This window comes from Dama dama, chromosome 1, assembly GCF_033118175.1.
Source record: "Dama dama isolate Ldn47 chromosome 1, ASM3311817v1, whole genome shotgun sequence".
NCBI classification, from domain to species: Eukaryota; Metazoa; Chordata; class Mammalia; order Artiodactyla; family Cervidae; genus Dama; species Dama dama.
The window spans coordinates 15828120-15851874 of NC_083681.1; the positions used below are offsets into that span (position 1 = coordinate 15828120).

General features: G+C 37.6%; 1 protein-coding gene across 2 annotated transcripts in view; it reads left to right on the top strand.

The window, feature by feature from the left end:
• The window catches only part of MTMR2 (myotubularin related protein 2), a 105292-nt gene that overhangs the window by 1772 nt on the left and 79765 nt on the right, over positions 1 to 23755 (top strand). Inside the window, exon 2 of one of the 2 annotated variants that reach the window (XM_061143749.1) lies at positions 7032 to 7102. The exons of the other annotated variant lie outside the window; for it this stretch is intronic. The gene's annotated coding sequence lies outside the window, so the exon portion shown is untranslated. The remainder of the gene's footprint in view (positions 1 to 7031; positions 7103 to 23755) is intronic. 2 annotated transcript variants of the gene reach the window in all.

Here is a 23755-nt window from a genome sequence, read left to right on the forward strand (position 1 = left end):
GGGTTTGGAACCGCAGGAGGCAGCATAGTCTTGTTAGAAAGAAAAGTGCTGGATGTCAGGAGGCTCAGGCTCTTTAGTCTTAGGCTCAGTTAGTCATTTGGCCTGTCTCATTTAACCTCTCCAGTCTGCAATTTTCTCATATTTTGAAATAAGGCAGGGGAAGGGAGAGTTTATCTAGAACATCTGTAAGGTCCCTTTAAGCTTTCAAAATCTGTCAGTTCTGTATCTTAATGATAATAACCTTTGTTTTGAATTTTTGAAATTACACTAAACGTTTATATCACACAACGAGGTTAGTTTTGCCAATTAAGCACATTTATTTACTAAAAGAAAAAGCCCAACAACTTCAAAGTTTATGTGTATATGTTTTAACTTCTTAATGAAACATTAGGTTACATATGAATATGGGAAAGTTAAGAATTCCTTGAATTTTTACTGGAGTTTGTTGTCTTCAACCTCTCCACACAAAACTATAAGTATGGCTCTACTTTCACAGGAAAATGCCGGATTTCATTCCTGTTCTCTGGAAGAGTAGAAAAATAACATTTATTGGTTGTCTATAGAATTCATCCTGCTAAATTCTTTCATATCTTTTATTTTGTGAATCATTACACCTATTTGTGGCACTCTTTAATCAACATTATAAGATAGCTGGATTGTAGACACTTGTTAGAAAGCTTAATTTTAAACTTAATTTAGAGTAACAGTCAATCACAGGTGATTCTAATACAGAGGGAGGGTGGACAACTATGGTTACAACAGCAATGTTACCTAACTACCCAGGTTAAGTTTATTACTTTTGTTATCCTATGATTAAGTGAAATACTGGTGTTTGAACTGTATTATCTCAGTCTTTTGCAGAAATCTCATTCTTAAATTGTTGTTCTGCTTTCATTTTATACAATTAGAAAATTCTCATTTTCTAATTTTCAGTTAGGAAAATTGCCTTGTGAAATTACTTTGATATCTCCTGCAAAATAATAGTTAATAATTCTATTCAGTGTATTACAGATTGTGATTTGCACAGTAGATTACCAAATTTCTGCTGAGTTTAGTTTCAAGGAAATTTTTGCTTATGCTTTCTGTTTGTTTCAAAATGGAAATTATGTAGCTGCATCTTCAATTTGGCAAAAAGTCTTCAGTCAGATTTATTACTGAAGTTGGTAATATATTCATCTTTAATTCCTTCAAATACTCCTACTATTAGAAGGAGCCAGCCTAAATATTATGTTTAAATGTGTTAATTTGTAAAATGTTTTATACTCTTCTGGGAAGTAGGAAAAATATAAACTGTAACCCATGTGGTTGCCCATTGTTTTTTGGAAAATGACACCCTCCATTTAGGTTGAGTGATTGGCTCTTGTGGGACCTGTAGTTCACACTAAATATATGTTGAGTTTTAATATCTATATATCCACAGTCTATGTATATCTATAAATCTGTAGTCAGCTCAGAATTGCTATTGCTTCTAGCTTTGCCTTCTAGGCCATGATAAGCCTGATATCTTTGTTCACAGAAGAGCAATTTCATTCTTAATATGATATTCAGATAGTAGTTTCTATCAGCTATAGCTGATTAGCAATTATGTAATCTTGCATGCTTAAGCTAATTTTCTTTGGGTGAGTCCTGCTTGGTATTGCTTGCTTGAGTGAACTGTTCAGCAGCTCTTGTATATCCTGCTGTTGTCGGTTCATCACACATGTCCTGCCCCACACAGAGAGAGTTGTGAACACATTCATTTCAGCACACTGATTATCTGACTGTATTCCAGTTGGTCTTGCTCTGATTTTTGTGGTAGGACTATTGATAAAACAAGACTGTGGGCTGGATATGGTAGCTAGGGTAGACCTGAGCTTCAGAACTGTAGAAGTTATACAGCAGAATTTAATACTATATTGGTCCTCATCTGCCTTCTTACTCTGTTTTTTTCCATCTTTCAGTTTGTACACTTAGAGAATGCTCTGCTTAAGTGGGTTTCTTTGATTATTTTTTACCGTGCACAATCATGCTACTACATCGAGTGCTAAAGAGGCACCCAGCGAATGATTGAATAAAGAACTGTTGACTGAATGTTTAACACTTGCCTTATTTGCTGTTTCTACTCAAAGAATTAAAAGGTTTTCCAAAGTGAAATGTGGCCTGTGAAGTCACGACTTCAGGTTCAAGCTGACAGTGCCCTTGCGTGAAGCCTCTTGACACCCTGGGCGTTTTTATTGTCTGCGTTATCTTTTCTGTGCCCACTCATTTGTCTTCACATTGTTTCCTTAGCCTACTGGATTTTCCATCTGTCTTCATTACTTCAGTCTCTTTCTCTCGAATTTAGTTTGTCAGTTATTTTATTTAATGTGTTTCTTTCATCCGATATATCCTCTTTTTCTAATTTCTCTGGGCACCACTTGTCTCAGATTATTTTTGGTTATCAGTTGATTTCTAGCATATAAATTCATTAGCATTTATGAGCATCTTATATTTACATTTAACTTAGATTAAAACAATCAAAGAGGAGGTGCACATAATATAATCAAAAAAGTAGCTCCAGCTAATTACATTTTTGAATTGCATGTCTTCCTTAAAATTATCATCATTTGAAAACAGCAGAGCGTGGATTTTTGTTTCTATGAATTTTGATGATACTTATAGCTTGAAGGGGCTTCCTTGGTGGCTCAGCAGTAAATAATCTGCTGGCAGTGCAGGAGCCTCAGGAGCCGCAGGTTCGATGCCTGGGTCAGGAAGATCCCCTGGAGGAGGACATAGCAACCCACTCCAGTATTCTTGCTTGGGGAATCCCATGGACAGAGGAGCCTGGCCACCTACAGGCCCATACGGTTGCCAAAAGTCGGATACAACTCAAGCAACTTAGCATGCTTGTACGCAGACACACATAGCTGGAAGAAGTAGGAATTTTTAAGATTTCTAAACTACATTTCACTGGAAGGTCTCATTTCTGGTTTCAGCCCCAAGGTCACTTAGAAGTGATGCCAGTAGGAAGTATCCTTTCAGGTTGTTTTTTTCAGTAGTGGTGATGGATTTGTATCCAGTGATACATTCTTACCAATTCTCCTTTTGACTCTTGGCATGACTTCTGAGGCAGCTGGCTGAGTTAGTGGACTATAGCTACAGAACAAAGTGAAGCTAATAGATTGTATCTCCAACCTTGGCCTTATTATTAACACCTTGCATCAGACGTTGAACATTTTGACAGCCTAAAAATTACTTATTTTGAGTTTCATTGTAACAGGACCCTAAAAGAACCTTAAAGTTCTATTAGATAAGATCCAGTATTACTGTGAACTAATCAGTACTTGTGTATATTTTTCTGGAAGAACATTTAAAGAGATTACTTATTGATCACAAGTGTTTGGGTTAATACTAAAGCTGAAACTGGGTCCTGTGTATGATTTTTACCTGCTTACTCTGTCATCATCAGTCTTCTATTAATATAGCTCACTAGTTCCAAGACAGTAACATCAGCATCCTTTAGGAATTTGTTCAAATACAGGTTTCCTGGCTCTACCTCAGATGTAGCTGAATCCAAAGCTTTGGGGGTGGAGACCAGTGTTTGTATTTTAGCCGGACGGCCAGGTGACCCTGATGCATGCTGAAGTTTGAGAACCACTGTTTTGGGTCTTTTACTGATGGTTGCTTAGTAACTTCAAGCCTATTACTTGAGAGCACTTTTGTAAAAATGTTAACTGAAATAATGAAAGGTAAAAGTCCATCTCTTGTGGATTTATTATATATGGCTTTTAGGAAATTTCCTGAGAGCTTTTCTTTCTTAGCCACAAGAAAGAATACCAAAACAAGAATATATGTTTTGGGGCTTATAAAAATAGGTCCTTGGGTGAGATGCATTAGTGGTAACATACAATTTTTAAAACTATTAAAAAGAATTCCAGAAGGCTATCACCTGAACCAATAAAGGATTATGTCCAAGGGAAGGAAATAACCCAGATACAGATGTTCAGAAAGCAGTGAGTTTATTTTGGAAAGCTTCCAGTTAATGCTATTGTATTCAAACTCACCAGGGACAAAGGTTGCATGTGATGCAGGAAATTCTCTAGATTAGTATAGAGTATTTTCTTTCTAAAGGAAGTTAGTTTTGAGTTGGTAAAGAACTTGCTTTGTCTTGGCCTACTCTATGATTTAGTTAAATCAATGGATAGGATTAAAACTATTGAGAGGTGATAGTCTGCATAGGGAGTGATTTTATAAGCTTGCTTTACACAGGAAGTCAGGTTAAAAATGGAACTATATAAAATGAAAAGATTGATACAAGGTTATTATAATTAAAGGGACAGGGAAGATGCCCTTTTAATGAAAATAATAACCCCAGTAACCTCAATTCCCTTTCCTGTAGCTTTGTTACACAGAACTAACTGTGGGTGTCCCTCTTAATGTGTTTCTCTGTATGTACCAATGTTGTCATCACTGTAGACCACTTATGAGCAAGTTTTGTAATTCTCCTGGCCAAGTACCGTAGTACCGTGGCAGTCATTGCTGATGAATTTTCCTTCTTTAAAAGACTTTACTGGGTGTGATTAACTCTTGGGCTGTTTAAGTAATTCTTAGTCTAGGTTAAATAAGGGCAGATGCTACATAATAAAAATTTTTAAATGTTTCAATCTATACACTTCAAAAAACCTAAATACACTTACTTGGAAAACCCTTCTTTTTTTTTTTTTTAAAGTTTAGGTTTAGCAGAGTATAACAGAAAATCCAAAGTAACCTTGGCATAAAACAAAGATAGTCTTGTGTTATTTTTGCGCTATGTAAAGACCCAGGAATAGTTAATATAGATCTGATACAGTGGATATAAAGTATCCAGGACACAGACTCTTTCTAACTTGCTGTATCTTACATTCCAATCTTACCATGAGAGCCAAAAGTACTGTTGCAGTTCTTTAACCACTGATCCTCATGAGTCAAAAAGGAGGACAGGAAGAAGAAAGACATGTTGCCTCTATTTAAAGGATACATTTTTCAAAGTCACTTACTGCCTTTTAAGTTTACATCCAGTTGGTCAGATCATGGTCCCATACCATACCTAGCTACAGTGGAGGCTAGATTATGTAGTTTCTTCTGGGAGGCCTTATTCTAAATCAGAAATTGGAAGTGTGTTTCTAAGGAATAAGAGAGAATAGGTATTGAAGACAGGCAGTAGCTTCTCCCATGTATACAGCTAAATCATCTTAAAGCAAGGAAAATATTTTTTTAAAGCAAGGAAAAATTAAGTGTGCAACACTTAATTATGCCAGAGACATTCTTAGGTTTGCCTGCAGTGATCCTAATGGAAAATGCCTGGCAAGAGAGAGATGATATGTTGTAGCAAACCAAAAATGAGAACTGTATCTTGGAGCCCTCTAAACTTTTGAGTTTTTAAGCTTTTTACTTTTTTTGTGTGTGTATTATCTTAGGATAGATTTTTATAATCTTAATCTGGGACCATACAGTGAAAAGGATGCATTTATTAATTCCCGTGGCACTAAGTGAAAAGCAGATAGAAATCACATGAAGAGTGACCAGCTTTGCTATTTCATTTGCGAAGCTCAAGGAATTGTTGGGTGAAGTGGAGGTGGTCTGAGGACAGTGGCCTGCACTGCTGACTCCTCTGCACTTTGGCGTTCATTTTGAGGCCATGTATCCATGTGTTTTACATCCTCCCAGGATGCTGCATCAGGTTATACTGAGGTATTTTCTCTCATTTCAGTTGAGGTTTGGTCTTCGTAAGGAAAGGAAAGCGGGCTGTTGAGGGCCATGTTAATTTATGAATGCTTTTGCCAATATAGTTTGTTTATTTTTGTATCTTCAACCTAAAAGTTTGATGGAAAATTCAGAGCACTCAGTGTTTCATGCATTTTTGTTACCAAACTTAAATATTAATATTTTACGCATGTAATGTCAAACATAAGAAGTTTAGTCATTGGGGATTAATGGAGGAGGGTAGAGGAGTCTCTTCTGGGAGACTCCTGTGATTCATTGTGCTCAAGGAATTTGATAGGCATGAGTAACAGACGTATCCATCTTCTTTCTAACAGCATTGGCAATACTGAAACTAGCAAGTGGGTAGTTGTTCAAGTAAGACTTTGTTAGGAGGTTGTGTGTTAGCCAAAGGTGTAATAACTGACTCATGATGGGCTAGTAATTATGAGCCCTAGTTTTCTTGAATTGAGCCAGGACATCCAGCAAAAGTCAAGAATAAAATTTTACATAATATAAATGTCCTCTGTTACTGGTACTGGATAATATTCTTCTGTTATAACCAAAGGCAGTACTTAAAAATATGAACACCTGAGATAAACTCTGCTTTTCAAGTGAAAGTTGTCGTAGTAAACGATCGTAGTAATATCAGTAGTCACAATAATATTGTAAATAAAAGCACTTAACATTTATTGAGTGCTTACTGTGTGCTTGGTATAGTGCTAAAATTCCTTATATGCATTTTCTCCTAATTGTATAAAAGAAGCAGTATTATTATTCCCGTTTTACAGGTGAGGAAACTGCAGATTCGGGAGAGCAGTTTGACGTCTGGGCCCAAGTTCTGTCTCACTTCAGGGCTCAGTGCTGAAATGCACGCACCATGCCTGGCGGTCTGGTGCCCCAGCTGCAGGGCAGAACTTGGCTCAGCGGTGAGGGCCGTCCTGGGCAGGTCGGGTGGGTGTCTTGACTGGGAGGTGAGTTTCCTTGACCAGTTGCACTTTCTGTTGAGCAGAACGATGAGGTGCACAGTATATTAAGTTCAGAATTTCAATCTTTGGAGAGAATTTTCTCTAGTTTTGAATGTTTTTTTCTTCCAACGGAAAATAGGATAATTTTTTTTCTTTGCCTGAATAGTAAGGGTAGTATCACTTTCAGTTAGAAGAAGAGTTTTACATTTTGAATAGCAGATAAATTAATAAAGTGAGTAAACATGATGCCAAAACGTCTTTCTGCCCGCCCCTCCCCTGTAGGCTGTACAGAGTATTTTACACTGTTTTACTGTAGGCTTCCTTAAATATCTGAATTCCCTTAAGTTCCTTTGTGTTTGTTTACAGTTAATGTGTTAAGAGCCATTGACATTTGAAGATCATCAGAAGTGAAGATAAAACATCTCAAAAATTATAATGTAAGTGAATGGGAAAATGGAAAGAAAAAATGGACGAAAGTTAACATTGCCGACAATATTTCTGCAGTTCATATATTATCCCAAATGAAATTTATGTGTATGAGTAACTTCAAACTTTAGTCCCTAATCCAAGTCCTAGTCCCTAAATTCTGTTCTCTTCTACCTGGGGAAAATAGTCACCAAGTTTTAGTCATCAGTAATTTCCCTTTAAAATTCTTTTGGCTTCCATGTACTATTTTTTGCTTTTTCCTTCCTAGACTTTGCACTTTGACAAGGGCTGATTTTGTATTTAAAATGGTATGTGTGTGGAGACTGAGGTCTTCACTTTCCAGCTACTGATGTATGTTTTATGCACTTTTAATTTTACTATTGTTCTGTATTTCTTAGGCAAAAATCTGACCAGTAAGCTAGCTAGCCTCTCCCTTCCTTCCCTTCTGTCTTTACCCGCTCCCTTCCTTCCTTTCTTACTCTCTATAAATGTTTGCTTAACATAGATAATGTCCTGCACATTGAGCTTGATCCAGAATTCCTGAATAAGACCTTGGTGCTGAAATGAGTAATGTCATCTTTTTATACAGTTAGGGCGTTAGAGATCAGCTAGTTAATTTTTCAAGTGTGCCTGAGGCCCACTTGCACATTTCAGTCACTTGCTTGATGAGCATTTAGTTTCCTAGGTTCCGAACTAGACATTCTGAATTCTGGGGAGTGGGCCCAGGAATCTCTCCTTAAAGTGAGAACCACTAATCCAGATATTTTTGGATTCTAGTACAACTGTGCAAGTTTGTAGTTGAGGGAATAGACCTAGAGAAGTTTAGTAACTTAACCCAAAGACACCGTAAGTGTTTGAAGGCCAAGAATGGTTTGGTGGTGTTTTCTCCAAAGTCACAGAGATATTTAGTGCCAGAAGTGATCTCCTGACTCCTGCTTCTAGACTTCAAGTCATGGCATGATTTCAGTTAGGCCAGACCATTTTAGTGTGCGTGTGCGTGTGTGTGTGTGTGTGTGTGTGTGTGTGTGTGTAATCATAAGCAGTTCATCATTGTTCCTGAAAAAAGTAACTAAAAGAATAACTGAAGAACATGATATTTGTTTCTTCATCCTCAGTCAGATGGATGACTGGTTCTGATTTTGAAATCATTGGGTGGGAAAAAGCCCCTGGTAGTCCAGTCCAGAAAGAGTAACCCCTCTCTCCCCTGCACCCATGGCACTGTCTCTACTTGGTCTTTAAATTTTATGCTTCTGAAAAGGAAGGATCTGATTTCATTTTTGAATGATGGTAGCTAATAGTAGGTGCTTGATAAATAGTATAAACAGGTTGCTGTTAAAATTTTCTTTTTTTTTTCCTTTGAATTCTATAAGATACTATTAGGAGTGGTTTTATTTTCTTTGTACAGAAGTTGATACTTTATATACTAAGCCAGAGACCTTAAATAATTGAAGTCATCTGTATGTATGATACTCCATTGTTACAGTTCATAAGTTCACAGTATCTCTGAGTATGAAAATATTCTAAAGTATTTTTGGAACTATGTGTGAATTAATTTTAGTGTTGTATTTTATATTGTATATGGTATATTGATAATTACTGAATTTTAACCTTACATTAGTAAATGTATTTATGCAGTTTTCTTTGAAATAGTCTGTGATTCTCAAATTAACTACAAAGTTTAACTATAAAATGCTGTTAACTCAATTTTCCAGAAATTTTGGAACATATTTTAACTGTAAGATTTTTAAAAAGGGACATTTAAAATCACATACTCATTTCTAATAAGTTGTATTTTTGTAATTTAAAATTTCCTCTCATTAAATACTTTTTTTACTCTTTTTGTAATCAAAGACTTGTAATTGTATGTATGGTAGTTCTAAAAAGGAGTCTTATCTACTATGCAGTGTAAATCCTTCCTTTTTTGTGTGTGTTGAGACACTGAAGTTAAGGGACTTGCCTAAGAGTGGAATTTTTGTAAATATTAAAATACACATGTGAGCAAACAGTAATACTGTATTTCTGTAATGATATGTGTGAAATGCTTTAAACACTGTAAAAGTATCACACAAATGTAATGTATTATGGTTACTGCTCTGGTGATAATGTGTGCACTTAGTTTCTTTATGATTAAATTAAAAACATTTACTATTTAAAATCAGAAAGAAAAATACGCAGATGCTTGTGACATGATCTATTCTCTTATTTCTTCTGTTCAGATTTTACTGTGTCTCCTTGAAGTACATGGTACTAGAATAGATACTTTGTGGGTTACCAGTGAAATTTCTCTTTCCCTGTGGTAGTCCAATCCAGATTGTCACCTTATACAATTACACAAAATACTCAGAATGATATTTCCATATTGCAAGACTTCTATCAGCAGTTTTCTTTGGGGAAAAAAAATGGTGAGTGATGAATGTTCAGTAGTGTTCCCCAACATCATCAAAGTAACTGATGTAATGTTAACACATTTTGGTCTAGTTTTTATAGTTAGAAAAGTGTTTGGCCTACATTATCTCTTGTGAGGAAGTTCTCATTGGACAGATGAGTAACTTCAGGCTCAGAGGAGTGAATGACTGTCCATTGTCCCTGCTTAGAAGAGATTCAACTAGAACTTGAACTTTGACTCTAAATGCATGCTGTTTCCCTGCCCTACATAAATCATAGTATGCAAGTGTTCAAGTTCATGGGGTATATGTTTTGTTTTTAAAAATAAACTCTAAATATTGGAAAATTAATGATTGGTTTACCTTGTCCAGCTTTGGACTTTCTTTGGAAGTCTGACTCACTTTTGCTACTCTTAAAATGCTTAGCAAGAGATGAAGGTTTATTTTTGAATAAAAGGTATATTCTTAGCATGGTTATCAGTGTGTGCCGCCTAGAATTATTTGAGTGTTTAAATGTTTAAAAGAGTAGTAATTATAGTCTTTAGAAGTATATTGAACTGTGTAAGCCAAAAAATTATGCTGCATAATATGTACAAACTAATGTAGTGAAAAGTCTTGGTACTTTCTTAGACCTGAGTATTTTTAGTTTGGATTCTGCTTCTTAACTGTAACTTGGCTTGATTTCTCTGAGCCTGATTCCTTTACCTGGAAAAAGGGTAAAATGATACTTGCTGTCTTTATAGAATTGTTGTGAGACCTGAATATGATGATTTATCTTGATGACAGTAATTTAAAAAAAATAGCTAATGCTTATGTAGTGTGTACCATGTAATAGGCACTGTTTTAAGTATTTTATGTGTAGTCATTGAATTCTCATAACAGTCCTGTGAAGTATGAGAATTATCACTATAGATGAGGAAACTGAAGCACAGAGAGTTTAGTAACTTCCTTGAGGTCACAACAGGGTGGGAGAATCATAGTTTAGTACCAGACAGTCTAGTTCCAGAGTTGGTAATAAGTATGAAAGAGAATATGTATGAGAGCTCTTTGACATTTGTAAAGGGCTATGATAATATTAAGTATTATTACTTTAAAAATATTTTAAAAGAGAGATGTTTTCCTCATCTTCATTATATAGCTAGAGGGAAAAAGGCAAAAACAAGCAAGAAAAAGCAACCAGCTTAATCTGGTAAATAGTGAATAGTGTTCAAAATTAAGGGAGGATAAATCCCTGAATGATGCCAGTACAGTAGATTTTTAATGTAACCATTCCAGGCTAGGAAGAGAAAGAGACAGTGAATGGTCTTATTTTCCTACGAAATAACTGCAGTGACATTCAGTGACTGCAGAATGAAACAAAACACCTATGTCAACTTCACTTATATTACTGAAGTTTTTGCAGAAAACTTGTATCTCAGGTTGATGGGGCTGTGATCAATTAATGGTAATAATTTGTTGTTCTCTGATTTGGAAAAGCAAAAATGTCTGTCTAAATAGCTTGAAGAATGGATGCATGACTTCAGAGTTTTAATAATGAATTCATATTTGCATGATGGAATGAGAAAATTACATGCAAGTTTATTTGTCAGTGCGTGAATTCCCCATGTATTTTCTGTATTTGTTCGGGTAAAAGTGTTGAGCAAGCATTTACAGAATAGGTCAACTCTTCCTCTTTGAAGTGTTTCCGCCCTGATACTTCAATTTGGATGGAACTGTTTGTTTCTAAAAGGAAACACGATATCTGTGTAGTGTGCTTTGAGCTCTGATAGTCTTACCAGCTTTCTAATAATCTTTCTCAGCTAAACTGATCTATACATAACTTTTCCTCTCTAGGCTTTGTATGAAACCATGTGAGTTTTAATTTCGACTCATCAGAGTTTGAATCAGGATTTTTGAAGGGGTTCTGAGAAACTCTTTTAAAAAGGAGTTGTTGAGGGTGTTGGAACTCGTGGTCCCTCCTGCTCTCCAGTTCTTACCCCATCCCCCATGGGAATATTTGTTTTGGCTAGAATACTTTGGCTTTCACCTATGTATTTATATTTCCAGATAAGATCTTTGAAGAAACCGTACTCTGTAGGAAAAAAGATGTATGTAAACTTTTTTTTTGCAACCTGGTTTTTCATACTTTCTGTTGCATTACCAAATAATAAGTCCTACCTTTTAGTTAGGGAAGATGTAGTTGATAGACCTGAAACTAAAATAATAAAAATTAAACTATAGCCAAGGTTGGCATGTACCTTAGGACTTAGAGATTTTCCAGATGTCAACTTGCACCAGCTGTCTCAGAACTCAAATCCCCTTTGTTTCTCTGAAGAATATGAAATGTAGTCTCATCTTTGTTAATCAGATGCCATGATAAGTTCACTGTGCCGCCTCTTTTATACTATGGGTTGGTTAAGTAGAAAAAAAATTCAGGTTTCTGGTGTACCATTAAAAAAAATAATTACTATAATTTGTAATTAAATTGTTTGGGGAGTTGTTTTTCTATTTTGGAGATCCTACAAATATTCTGACAATAGGTCTTTTGTATCCCAAGTGCTTTATACACACTGCAGGCCTTTTATTTATTTTTAATAAAACTTTCAACAGAATGATGAATAGAGCATGAACAGTGCTTATGTACTGTAGTCTATTGTGTAAGTATTGACAGCAGAATTTGCATTTCTAGAAAAGCCTGTTCACAGTCAGAATGTAGATTACATTCTTTAATGTACTTGGACAAACATGCTATGTATGTGCTCAGGACATTACTTACAGGAGAATACTTATTTGAAAAGAACCTTTTCTTCCCATGGAATACTGAAGAAAAATTAAATTGGCTGTAGGAGTGAAGCGGCTTATATAAGGCAAGTGATTTAAATCTTATTGTAATGACTATGGTCAATAGTGACTGGAAATAAAAGAAATGCAAGCTTTCGCAGATCCTTGGGAGGCATTAGTTGACTAGGATATGTGAAAAGATAGGTGAATTGTTTCCAGTCATTTGAGTTAGGAGTGTAAAGTGCGGGCATATTTATCTGCACCCCTAATTTGCAGACACACTTTCTCACTTTTGCTATAATAGAAATATTTTTTACTGGGTTTTGAATTATTAAATCAGGAGAACTAAGAGGAGTATAAATCTATTTTTGGCATCTTTGGATGCTTGAGTTTTATTTTTCTGTTTGTTATTGTGAAATACCACTAAGTGTTGGTGTGTTTGACAATAAAGTGATGTTAATTAATTCCATCAAGAGCCCAGCAGACCAGCAGAGTCAAGAGGGTTGGTACCTTGCTGATAGTTACACTGAAAAATGCTGGTGATGGAATTGGTTTTATTTGGGCCAGTCTTCTGTTTGAATATGTCAGAAGTTACAAAGGATACATGTATGCATGTGTGTAACATGTACATATTTATATATATTAAAATTTTTTCCCCTTGATGTTTGTACTTAGAATTAAGTGATTCATCCATTAACTAAAACTTTTTTATTTTAAGCTTAAAAGTGTATACATTTATTTATCTTAGTCAAATGAGGACATTTTACAGTGTACATCTGAGTGGAAAGTACTTTTACTGCCAAGGGCTTTGCTTCATTTTAATTTAATTAGTGAGTTACTTGAAAGGAGACCTTTATTTTTTATTTTATCCTATTTTCCCTTCTGACTAGGGTACTCTTGTATTTTCACAATGCCATTGGTTGAACACTTTCTACCAGTTAAGAGTTTCGCACTAATAACTTTCTACAGGTCATGTGTTTTTTATCCTTATTACAGTCTTAATAAGGTATCATTACCTTATTTTATAAAGAAAGACATTGGACTAAGGAACTTGCCTGAATTATTACCTGCTAAGTGGTGAAACCAAGTCTTGGCGAGCTGCCTCCTGAGTGCTTCTGACGCCGCATCTGTGCTGTGTGCTGTGTAATCTCCGCTGTGTCTCTGCTGCGTCCTTTATACCCCTTCATTCCCGCTGTTCTCTTATGAAATACTTAGGTGTCCAGCGTCTCCCTTGCTCTCTTAAGTCCCTTGAAGAAAATGAGTCTGTTTTCAACGCCACCCCTAGTGCTGGATGCACGTGTGATGTCAGGAACTGTCGGGGGGTGTGAAACAGGCGGCTTGAGGCAGTTCCTGCTCCCCGGAGGGAGAGGCAGAGGGTGAAGACCAGAGTCCTTTAGTGGAGGGAGAGATTCCGAGTCTCCGTCCTGGCGAGGAAACTGAGGGGTACTTTGAGGCATGGGAATAGTTGGACGTGATCAGTTGCCCCTACTGGCAACTGAACAGGAACAAGTATCTGGAGACAGTTTTCTGCTTTTGCAGCACTATCGGGGATGCTTGTAAGTTCAGTAGTATGAGGTAAGAAATACTTCTGTGTAGGTACCCAAATTAATTTGTTTAGATATGACTGTCCTAAGTAGCAAGCTTTTAGCCTGATTCTCAGGAATAATTATAACTTTCAGGAATAAGTATAACTTAAAATCTGATTGAAACAAAGAATTGAAAAGTGGAGAGTGCCTTATCTTATTTAGTGGTACTATTTTGAAAAGCATATAAAAAGTAACTTCTGCCTGCCTACCAGTAGTTAGTTTGTATAACTGTTCACCTAAATGTTACACTTTGAGCTTTTGAGACCAAAAGGGTGGAACACTGCTGTTAGGAATAGTGTAGCAGGGAAAAAGATATTCTGTTATAATAACAGCAGACCAGTGAATGTGTGGGAATGACTAAGAGTCAGATGATGGGATTTCTGTTTTGATCTTGCGGTGGAAAGAAAACTGTGTCACTCTGGCTGAGATAGTGGCAGGACTACTGAAAAATAGTCTGGCTGGTGCTGTCCTGCGTTCTGCTTCTCTGTTGTTGCTCAGTCGCCAAGTCCTGTCCAACTCTTTGCAACCCTGTTGACTACAGCAGGCCAGGCTTCCTGTCTTTCACTGTCTCCCGGAGTTTGCTCACACTCATGGCCATTGAGTTGCTGATGCCATCCAGCCATCTCATCCTCTGCTGCTCCTTCTCCTTTTACCTTCAGTCTTTCCCAGCATCAGGGGCTTTTTCACTGAGTCAGCTCTTCACATCATCTGGCCAAAGTTATTGGAGTTTCAGGTTCAGCATAAGTCCTTCAATGAATATTCAGGGTTGATTTCCTCTAGGATTGACTGGTTTGATCTCCTTGCTGTCCAAGGGACTCTCAAGAGTCTTCTTCAGCGTCACAGTTTGAAGGCATCGGTTTTTCAGCACTCAGCTTCTGTATGGTCCAACTCTCACATCTGTACATGACTCCTGGAAAAACTATAGCTTTGACCAGATGGACCTTTGTTGGCAAAGTGATGTCTCTGCTTTTTAATACACTAACTAGGTTTTTCATAACTTTCCTTCCAGGGAGCAAGTGTCTCTTAATTTCATGGCTGCAGTCATTGTCTGCAGTGATTTTGGAGCTCAAGAAAATAAAGTCTATCACTGCTTCCACTCTCCCCCCTTCTATTTGCCATTTGTATTCTCTGCTGTGTTTCTGTTGCATCTTTTATACCCCTTCATTTCCACACTGTATTGTTATGAAATACTTAGATATCTAGCATCTTCCTTACACTCTAAGTCATCACTCATCACTAAGATGTGATGAGACCGGATTCCATGATCTCAGTTTTTCAACTGTTGAGTTTAAGCCAGCTTTTTCACTCTCCTCTTTCACCCTCATCAAGAGGCTTTTTAGTTCCTCTTCACTTTCTGCCATTAGAGTGGTGTTATCTGCATATCTGAGGTTGTTGATATTTCTCCCAGCAATCTTGATTCCAGCTTGTGATTCATCCAGCCTGGCATTTCACATGATGTACTCGGCATAGAAATTAAATAAGCTGGGTGACAATATACAGCCTTGATGTACTCCTTTCCCAATTTTGAACCAACCTGTTTTTCCATGTCTGGTTCTAACTGTTGCTTCTTGACCTGCATACAAATTTCTCAGGAGGCAGGTAAGGTGGTCTGGTATTTAAGAATTTTCCATCTCTTTAAGAATTTCCACAGTTTGTTGTGATCCACCCAGTCAAAGGCTTTAGCGTAATCTGTGAAGCAGATTTTTTTCTGGAATTCCCTTGCTTTCTTGCCTCTGTTACTGTCTACATACCTAAGTTCTGTTTTTTTCATGGGTATGTATATATGTTCATTTGGTTATTTTGCGGAGCCAGACATTAACATTAAAATAATACTGACTTGATTCCTTTAAGTTAGGAATAAATAGAATAATATAGTTTAGAGTAGAATGAAAAATGGGTTAAAGAGGGGAATTCTGCTGAAAGTGGTTTCCCATTTACGAGGGCCATGGCTTTGCAAATTTGGATAAGCACATTTGTGAATGTAAATTGTTTGCGTGTTCATGTAATCTTTAACTACTCTTCCAAAGGGCAATATAATGAATCAGAATTTAGAGTATAAGCATATAATGGCAGTTTTATTCTGAGTTTTTTTTTTAGCCTCTTGAGAAAAGCAGTCTACATATGAATAAATATATAGAATAATTAGTATTATTAACAAGAGTATTCCACAGTGCTAGTTATATTTTAATCAGCTTTATAGCTTTTGAGAAAATATTCTCTCTATAACAACTTTATTTCTAAAATGTGTTTTATATATGCCTTTTTTTTTTTTTTTTTGACATAGCACACTTATTTAAGTAAAGATATTACTACTGTTGAGGGCAAAATTTGTTTGCCTACCGTTAAGGTATTAGGATTGCTTTTGCTCCAAAGTACACTTACCTCTCTATTATTTTGAACCGTGTTAATTACTTGCAGGTTATGCAGGGAATGTTCTATTTATTTATGGCTTAGATATTTGAACCTCTTTGGTGGTTTTTGGTACCTCCATTAAAGGATTTATAGGTAAAGAATAATTATAATTTGATATTATTTCTTAATGATCCTGATTGAAGGTTTGGGCAGAAAAATGCATATGCTAATTGAAGATGAATAAAATTGTATGATGCTGCTGCTGTGTGGCAGCCTTCTTATAGGGAAAGTTTATGCAAAATAGCTAATACTGACGACAAAGTCTTTGAATCACATTTTCATACTGACAGCGAAGTCATTGAATCACGTTTTCATATGGGACAATAGTTTATTTGTATGTATGTGTACATGTGCGTGTTTAGGAGGGGATAGTCAGGGGCATTTTGGCTATCAGGAGCTGAAAGGAATATTAAAAAATGGTAAAGTCCAGCTTAGCAAATTTTTCCAATAGTTAGAACCATAGCTCTTTATTTGCAGTCTTAGAATTTTATGTCTAAGATTTTCATGCTCTGAGTCACAGGATCTCAGATTTGAACTTTGATACCATCTTGTACAGCAGCTCCACCCCTCAAGTCTTCCTTATGACTTGAATGTCATCACTGAATTGAGTTCATTGAATGTCATTGAATGTCATCATTCATAAAGCCCTCACTTTCTCAACACTTCCTGAACCATTTTGGAGATCACTCCAAAGAAGAGGCACTGGATATAGGAAATGACCCTTTGGTAGCCTGTCAATTAAAGGGAATATGGATAGTGGAGAATGATTGCTAAGTCTGGAAACATAATTGCATTTCTCATGTGTGCTTACATTTGGAGAAATCTTTTTTGTTATGGGGGGAGGTGGCATTTAGTGATTAAAGCAGATACTATGGAATGACTATAATTTAATTTGAACAGCAACAACTACAGTTCTTTTAATCTTTTTGAAATCACTCAGTGAAACTATAATGACACTAATTGGTCATTAAAAAAAAAAAGTGTTTGGGCCATGAGCCTGTGACTCTATATGTCATCTTCTCATTTGTGTGACTGATTCTACTCAATCTGGATTTTGTCAAAAATAAGATGACGTGATTTTTTTTTTGGACATGTGGTGACTTTCCCACAGGTCTTTTATTGTTTGTCTGACGGTTTTTCCTAGTGGCTCAGGTGGTAAAGAACCTGCCTGCAATGCAGGAGACTCGAGTTTGATCCCTGGGTTGGGAAGATCCCCTGGAGAAGGGAATGACAGCCCTCTTAAGTATTCTTGCCTGGAATATTCCGTGGACAGAGGAGCCTGGCAGGCTGCAGTCCATGGGATTGCAAAGAGTCGGACACGACTGAACGATTAACAGTTTATTGTTTGTAATGATAGATTTGACCATCTCAAATATTTATTTAAGTCTTTTCCTATAAATCAGTTATCCCTTTAAATTTTTTTTTTAGTATAAATCAATCTGGCTTAATATTCTATTACTGTCATTTTAAATATAATAGATATGTTGTAAATGCTAATCTCTAAAGAGCCTGATTTTTATTTTTGAAGTTTTCTTGATAAGCAAGCATTTATTGAGTTTGAGCTTTTTCCCTAACTAGAAAACATAAGGTTGCTTGAAAACACTAGCAAAAAACTGTAAGAATTAGCTGTGAAGCAAAGATGAATGTGGTGAGCGGGTGTATATTCAAGGGAATAATCTGAGAGGAATGAATGGTGTTAGTCTAGAAAGTTCCTGATGCCTAGTTTCTTTGATAGCCCCATATATATCTGAAACATTTTAACAGTAACTTCACTTTAATACATTATCAGTTGTTGAATGCTGGTCCTCCCCCGGCACCCCCAGTAATGGTGTTTATATATAAAATAATTTTAATGCTTAGATAGTATTTTCACATTATTTTCACTTGGTCTTTGTAACCATCCAGTAAGATAAGAAGAGCGAGTATTTTTATCCCTGTTGCAGTATGAACTTGAGGCTCTGAGGGGCTAAATGACTTTCCATGACTTATGAGACCTGATTTTCCTTTCTCTCCTTGTAGCTTAAACTTACATGTCCCAGTTAGAATGAGAGATTAGTTATGTGTCAGCATCTGCCAAAATGTCCCATGCTTCATTGTGTGAAGATGCTTTTCAGTATGGTTACTTATAGTAATCCACTATTAAACACATAATGGTAGATATCCTTTTTTGGTCATGAAATGAAATAGTACACAGCTTTTGTGATGAAAGCAGAAAGGATCTTATGTTTCCAACAGTGATTTAATAATTGGAATGGATTGCTAGAAGGGAAATATGAAACTTTCTTTTCCAGAAGTTATTTTTGCTTTCTTGTCCTGTTTTAAATAAATTGTATTAAATATTCTCTGGCAGAGACTATCCGATTATGGATAATTTAGCTCCTTGTTTCTTTAAGGATCAAATCGCTGAGAGTGTCATTTTTCTTAATTCTCCAGCCCTGTGTTTAACCTCATTCTGTTAAAACTGGAGTTCTCTGACGATAGTACGAGGCATGCTGTTCCAGTCTCCATTAGATAAAAATAATATTTTACATTGTTTTGGTGTTTCTGTCAGGTAATATGCTAAACTTTTTACATGCATTATTTCATTTAATCTCTACCAGTATTTGAACTCTTCCTGGCATATGGTAAGCAAGTACTCAGCGAGTATTAACTAAATGGAGAAAACAGAAAATAAGTAAAACAAGAAGTGTATCAGATTTGGAAAAATAAAGCTGGGAGAATGAGTAGAAAATGAGTGGGTGGGTTTGGAGTTGTTCACAATTTTAAATGTAATGGCCAGGGAAGGTCTCACTACGCAGGCCACATTTGAGTTAAAAAGGCTGGAAAAAGGCAGAAGTGGAATATTTAGAAGAGAGTTATAGATAAACAGAAAATATTAAGAACTTGAAGTGGGACCTTGCCTGGTGTGTTTGAGTAAATCTGAGGGCTCCGCTGTTGCTGTAGTGCAGAGAAGCAGAGGGGCGGTTGTGGAAGGCTTTGGGGACATTTTAAGGGCTTCATGGCTCTTATCTGAGTGCTGAGGGAAGGTAGCGGGGGTTTTTTTGCAGAGGGGTTACCGTGTCAAATGTTTCAGAATGATTAATCTGACTGCTGTGTTGAGATCAGACTAGGATGCAGAAGCAGGGAGACTGGTTTGTAGGCAATTGGAATCATCCAGAAGGCAGATGGTAGTAATAGCCAGAAGAGTAAAGAGACTTGTTTTGAGGGGGCAGCCAGGCAAGTTTCCGGATGGACTGAACATGTAGTATAGGAGAAAAGTCAGAAATTCACTCTAGAGTTTTTAGCTCAAGAAAGTGTAGAAGGACGTGCTCAATTGTGTCCGACTCTTTGTGACCCCATGGACTGCAGCCCGCCAGGCTCCTCTGTCCGTGGAATTACCCAGGCAAGAATACTGGAGTGGGTTGCCATTTCCTTCCCCAGGGGATCTTCCTGACCCAGGAATCGAGTCTGTGTCTCCTGTGTCTCCTGCATTGACAGGCAGATTCTTTACCATTGTGCAACCTGGGATACCCAGAGAAGGATAGAATTACTGTTTACTAAGATGTTAGAGCTGGTATCAGGAAGAAGAGCAGGAATTTGATTTGGGGCATATTAGATGTTCACCTGAAGGTATTAAGCAAATTCGTAATTGGAATCTGGAATTCAAGAGAGAAGTGTATGATAGTGTTTAAATTTGGGCTCATCATCTTAGAGATACTCAAGTTGTGAGACTGGATGAGACTAAGGAGGGGAGGTGTGCATAGAGAAGGTAAGAGTGTCAAGGACAGAGTTCAGGTGGAATTCAGCATTAGGAGGCTCAGAGTGAAAAGGAGTCACTAGAGGAGACTCGAGAGGAGAAGGGGCTTCTGAGGCAGCCGTAAGCATGCAGTGTTGGGGAGCCGAGGACAGAACGTCTTTGAAGAAGGACGGGGCTCTGTCAGATGCCGCTCACAGCTGGGCACGGAGTGTTGACAGCGGAGCTTAGCACGTGGGGCTCCGGATGGCCCGATGAAAGCGTTTTTGTGGGCCCATTGGAAGCGGGTTCAGAGAGTGAGAAGTGAGGAGGTGAAAGCGGTGAGCAGACTTCTGTTTCTAGGAGTTTAGCCAAAAGGAAGCACAGAAAAGCAAACTTGTATCAGTAGGGGTTAAGTTAAGAGAAATAATAGCATGTTTCTATGTTGACTGGAATGACTGAGAGGAGAGGAAAGTTTTTCTGATGCAAGAACCAGAGGGAAAATTGCTGGAGAGATTTTCTTGCAAAGATGAGGGGAGATAATAGTTCAGTGGAGGAGCTGGCTTTAGGTGGAATTATGGATGCTTTCCCTGCAGTAAGAGAAGGAAAGGCAGAGGACATGTACACAGACGCAAAGACGTTGTAGTTGAGGGAGCCTGTGAAAGATCAGTTTTTATTCCTTCTATATTTTTCAATGAAATGGGAATCTAGGTCACTTACTGAAATTGAAGATGGAGAGGGCAGTAGAGGATTGGGAAAGAAAAAACCATATGAACTAGTTGTCTGGAAGAATGGGAAACATAATGGCCTAGAAAAATGTAGTGTAAGTCAAAGTTGCCTGAATGAATGAATGAACAGGTTCATGACCAAGTAACATGTAAAACCTTGGTCCTCTGCTGCCTTGATGCCACCTCAGTCTTAATTCCAGGAAGAACCTTGTTAGCTACTTTCCTTTGTCTAATAGGCACACTGGTTTCTCCATCAGCAATACTTGGATCATATTTTGACCCTTTTCTCTCCCTCTCTCATCATGTCAAGTCAGTTGTTGAGTTCTGTTGATTCTGTCTCCAGTGTCCTTTGCATCCACTCCTATTTCCTTTCTCCGCTAGTTTAGGCCCTTAATACCTCTACCTTGAGGACGTCTCCTAATAGTTTCCAGATAGGTTTTCCTGCTCTTATTGTCCATTCCTTGACCCACTATTAAAATGATTTTCCTCAAGCACAGAGACTTTTCAGTGTCTTCTCCTTGCTTTCAGAATCATCTAGATATCAGGTTATTTTTTATGACTTGTACAGTCTAATAAAAACTTACCTTTTCTGCCGTATATCTGATAGAGCTTATAATTATCCCATGCTTCAACCAAAGTGGTCTGCCTCTAACAGAGGCCTTATAATGTCCTGAATTTCCTAATTCTTTCTCTTTTTTTTCGTGTTGTTTATTTAGTGAAATTTTTGAGACCATATTGAATGTCTTCTTCTTGTTCAGTCGGCCAAGTCATGTCCGACTCTTTGCGACCCCATGGACTGTAGCATGCCAGGCTTCCCTGTCCATCACCAACTCCCGGAGTTTACTCAAACTTAAGTGCATTGAGTCAGCAATGCAATCCAACCATCTCATCCTCTGTCAGTCCCCTTTTCCTCTTGCCTTCCATCTTTCCCAGCATCAGGGTCTTTTCCAGTGAGTCAGCTCTTCGCATCAGGTGTCCAAAGTATTGGAGTTTCAGCTTCAGCATCAGTCCTTCCAATGAATATTCAAGACTGATTTCCTTTAGGATTGACTGGTTTTATCGCCTTGCAGTCCAAGGGCTTCTCAAGAGTGTTCTCCAGCACCACAGTTCAAAAGCATAAATTCTTCAGGGTTCAGCTTTCTTTATAGTCCAACTCTGACATCCATACATGACTGCTGGAAAAATTATAGCTTTGACTAGATGGACCATTGTCGGGAAAGTAATGTCTCTGCTTTTTAATATGTCATCTTGGTTGGTCATAGCTTTTCTTCCAAGGAGCAAGCATCTTTCAATTTCATGGCTGCAGTCACCATCTGTAGTGATTTTGGAGTCCAAGAAAATAAAGTCTGTCACTGTTTCCATCGTTTCCCCATCTATTTGCCATGAAGTGATGGGACCCGGTGCCATGATCTTCATTTTTTGAATGTTGAGTTTTAAGTCAGCTTTTTCACTCTCCTTTTTCACTTTCATCAAGGGGCCCTTTAGTTCCTCTTCACTTTCTGACGTAAGAGTGGTGTCGTCTGCATATCTGAGGTTATTGATATTTCTCCCTGCAATCTTGATTCCATGTTGTGCTTCATATAGCCCCGCATTTCGCATGATGTACTCTGCATATAAATTAAATAAGCAGGGTGACAATATACAGCCTTGACGTACTCCTTTTCCTATTTGGAACCAGTCTGTTGTTCCATGTCCAGTTCTAACTATTGCTTCCTCACCTGCATACGGATTGCTGAGGAAGCAGGGCAGGTGGTCTGGTATTCCCATCCCTTGTGGAATTTTCCACAGTTTGTTGTGATCTACACCATCAAAGGCTTTGGTGTAATCAATAGGCAGAAGTAGATGTTTTTCTGGAAGTCTCTTGCTTGTTCTATGATCCAGCAAATGTTGACAATTTAATCTCTGGTTCCTCTGCCTTTTTAAATCCAGCTTGAACATCTGGAGGTTCACAGTTCACATACTGTTGAAGCCTCGCTTGGACAACTTTGAGCATTACTTTGCTAGCTTGTGAGATGAGTGTACTTAAAGATGAACTCCCCAGGTCGCTAGGTGCTCAATATGCTACTGGAGAAGAATGGAGAAATAACTCCAGAAAGAGTGAAGTGACGGAGCCAAAGCAAAAACATTGCCCAGTTGTGGATGTGACTGGTGATGGAAGTGAGGTCTGATGCTGTAAAGAGCAATAATGCATAGGAACCTGGAATGTTAGGTCCGGGAATCAAAATAAATTAGAAGTGGTCAAACAGGAGATGGCAAGAGTGAACATTGACATTTTAGGAATCAGTGAACTCAAATGGACTGGAATGGGTGAATTTAACTCAGATGATCATTATATCTACAGCTGCAGGCAAGAATCCCTTGGAAGAAATGGAGTAGCCTCATAGTCAACGAAGGAATCCAAAATGCAGTTCTTGGATGCAGTCTCAAAAACGACAGAATGATCTCTGTTCATTTCCAAGGCAAACCTTTCAATATCACAGTAATCCAAGTCTATGTACCAACCAGTAATGCTGAAGAAGCTGAAATTGAGTGGTTCTGTGAAGACCTTCTAGAACTGTCACCCAAAGGAGATATCCTTTTCATCATAGGGGATTGTAATGCAAAAGTAGGAAGCATAGAGCTACCTGGAGTAACAGGCAAATTTGGCCTTGGGGTACAAAATGAAGAAGGACAAAGACTTACAGAATTTTGCCAAGAGAATGCACTGGTCATAGCAAACACCCTCTTCCAACAACACAAGAGAAGACTCTACACATGGACATCACCAGATGGTCAACACCGAAATCAGATTGATTATATTCTTTGCAGCCAAAGATGGAGAAGTTCTATACAGTCAGCAAAAACAAGACCGGGAGCTGACTGTGGCTCTGATCGTCAATTCCTTATTGCCAAATTCAGACTTAAATTGAAGAAAGTAGAGAAAACCACTAGACCATTCAGGTATGACCTAAATCAAATCCTTTATGATTATACAGTGGAAGTGAGAAATAGATTCAGGGGATTAGATCTGATAGACAGAGTGCCTGAAGAACTATGGACAGAGGTTTGTGACTCTATACAGGAGGCAGTGATAAAGAACTTC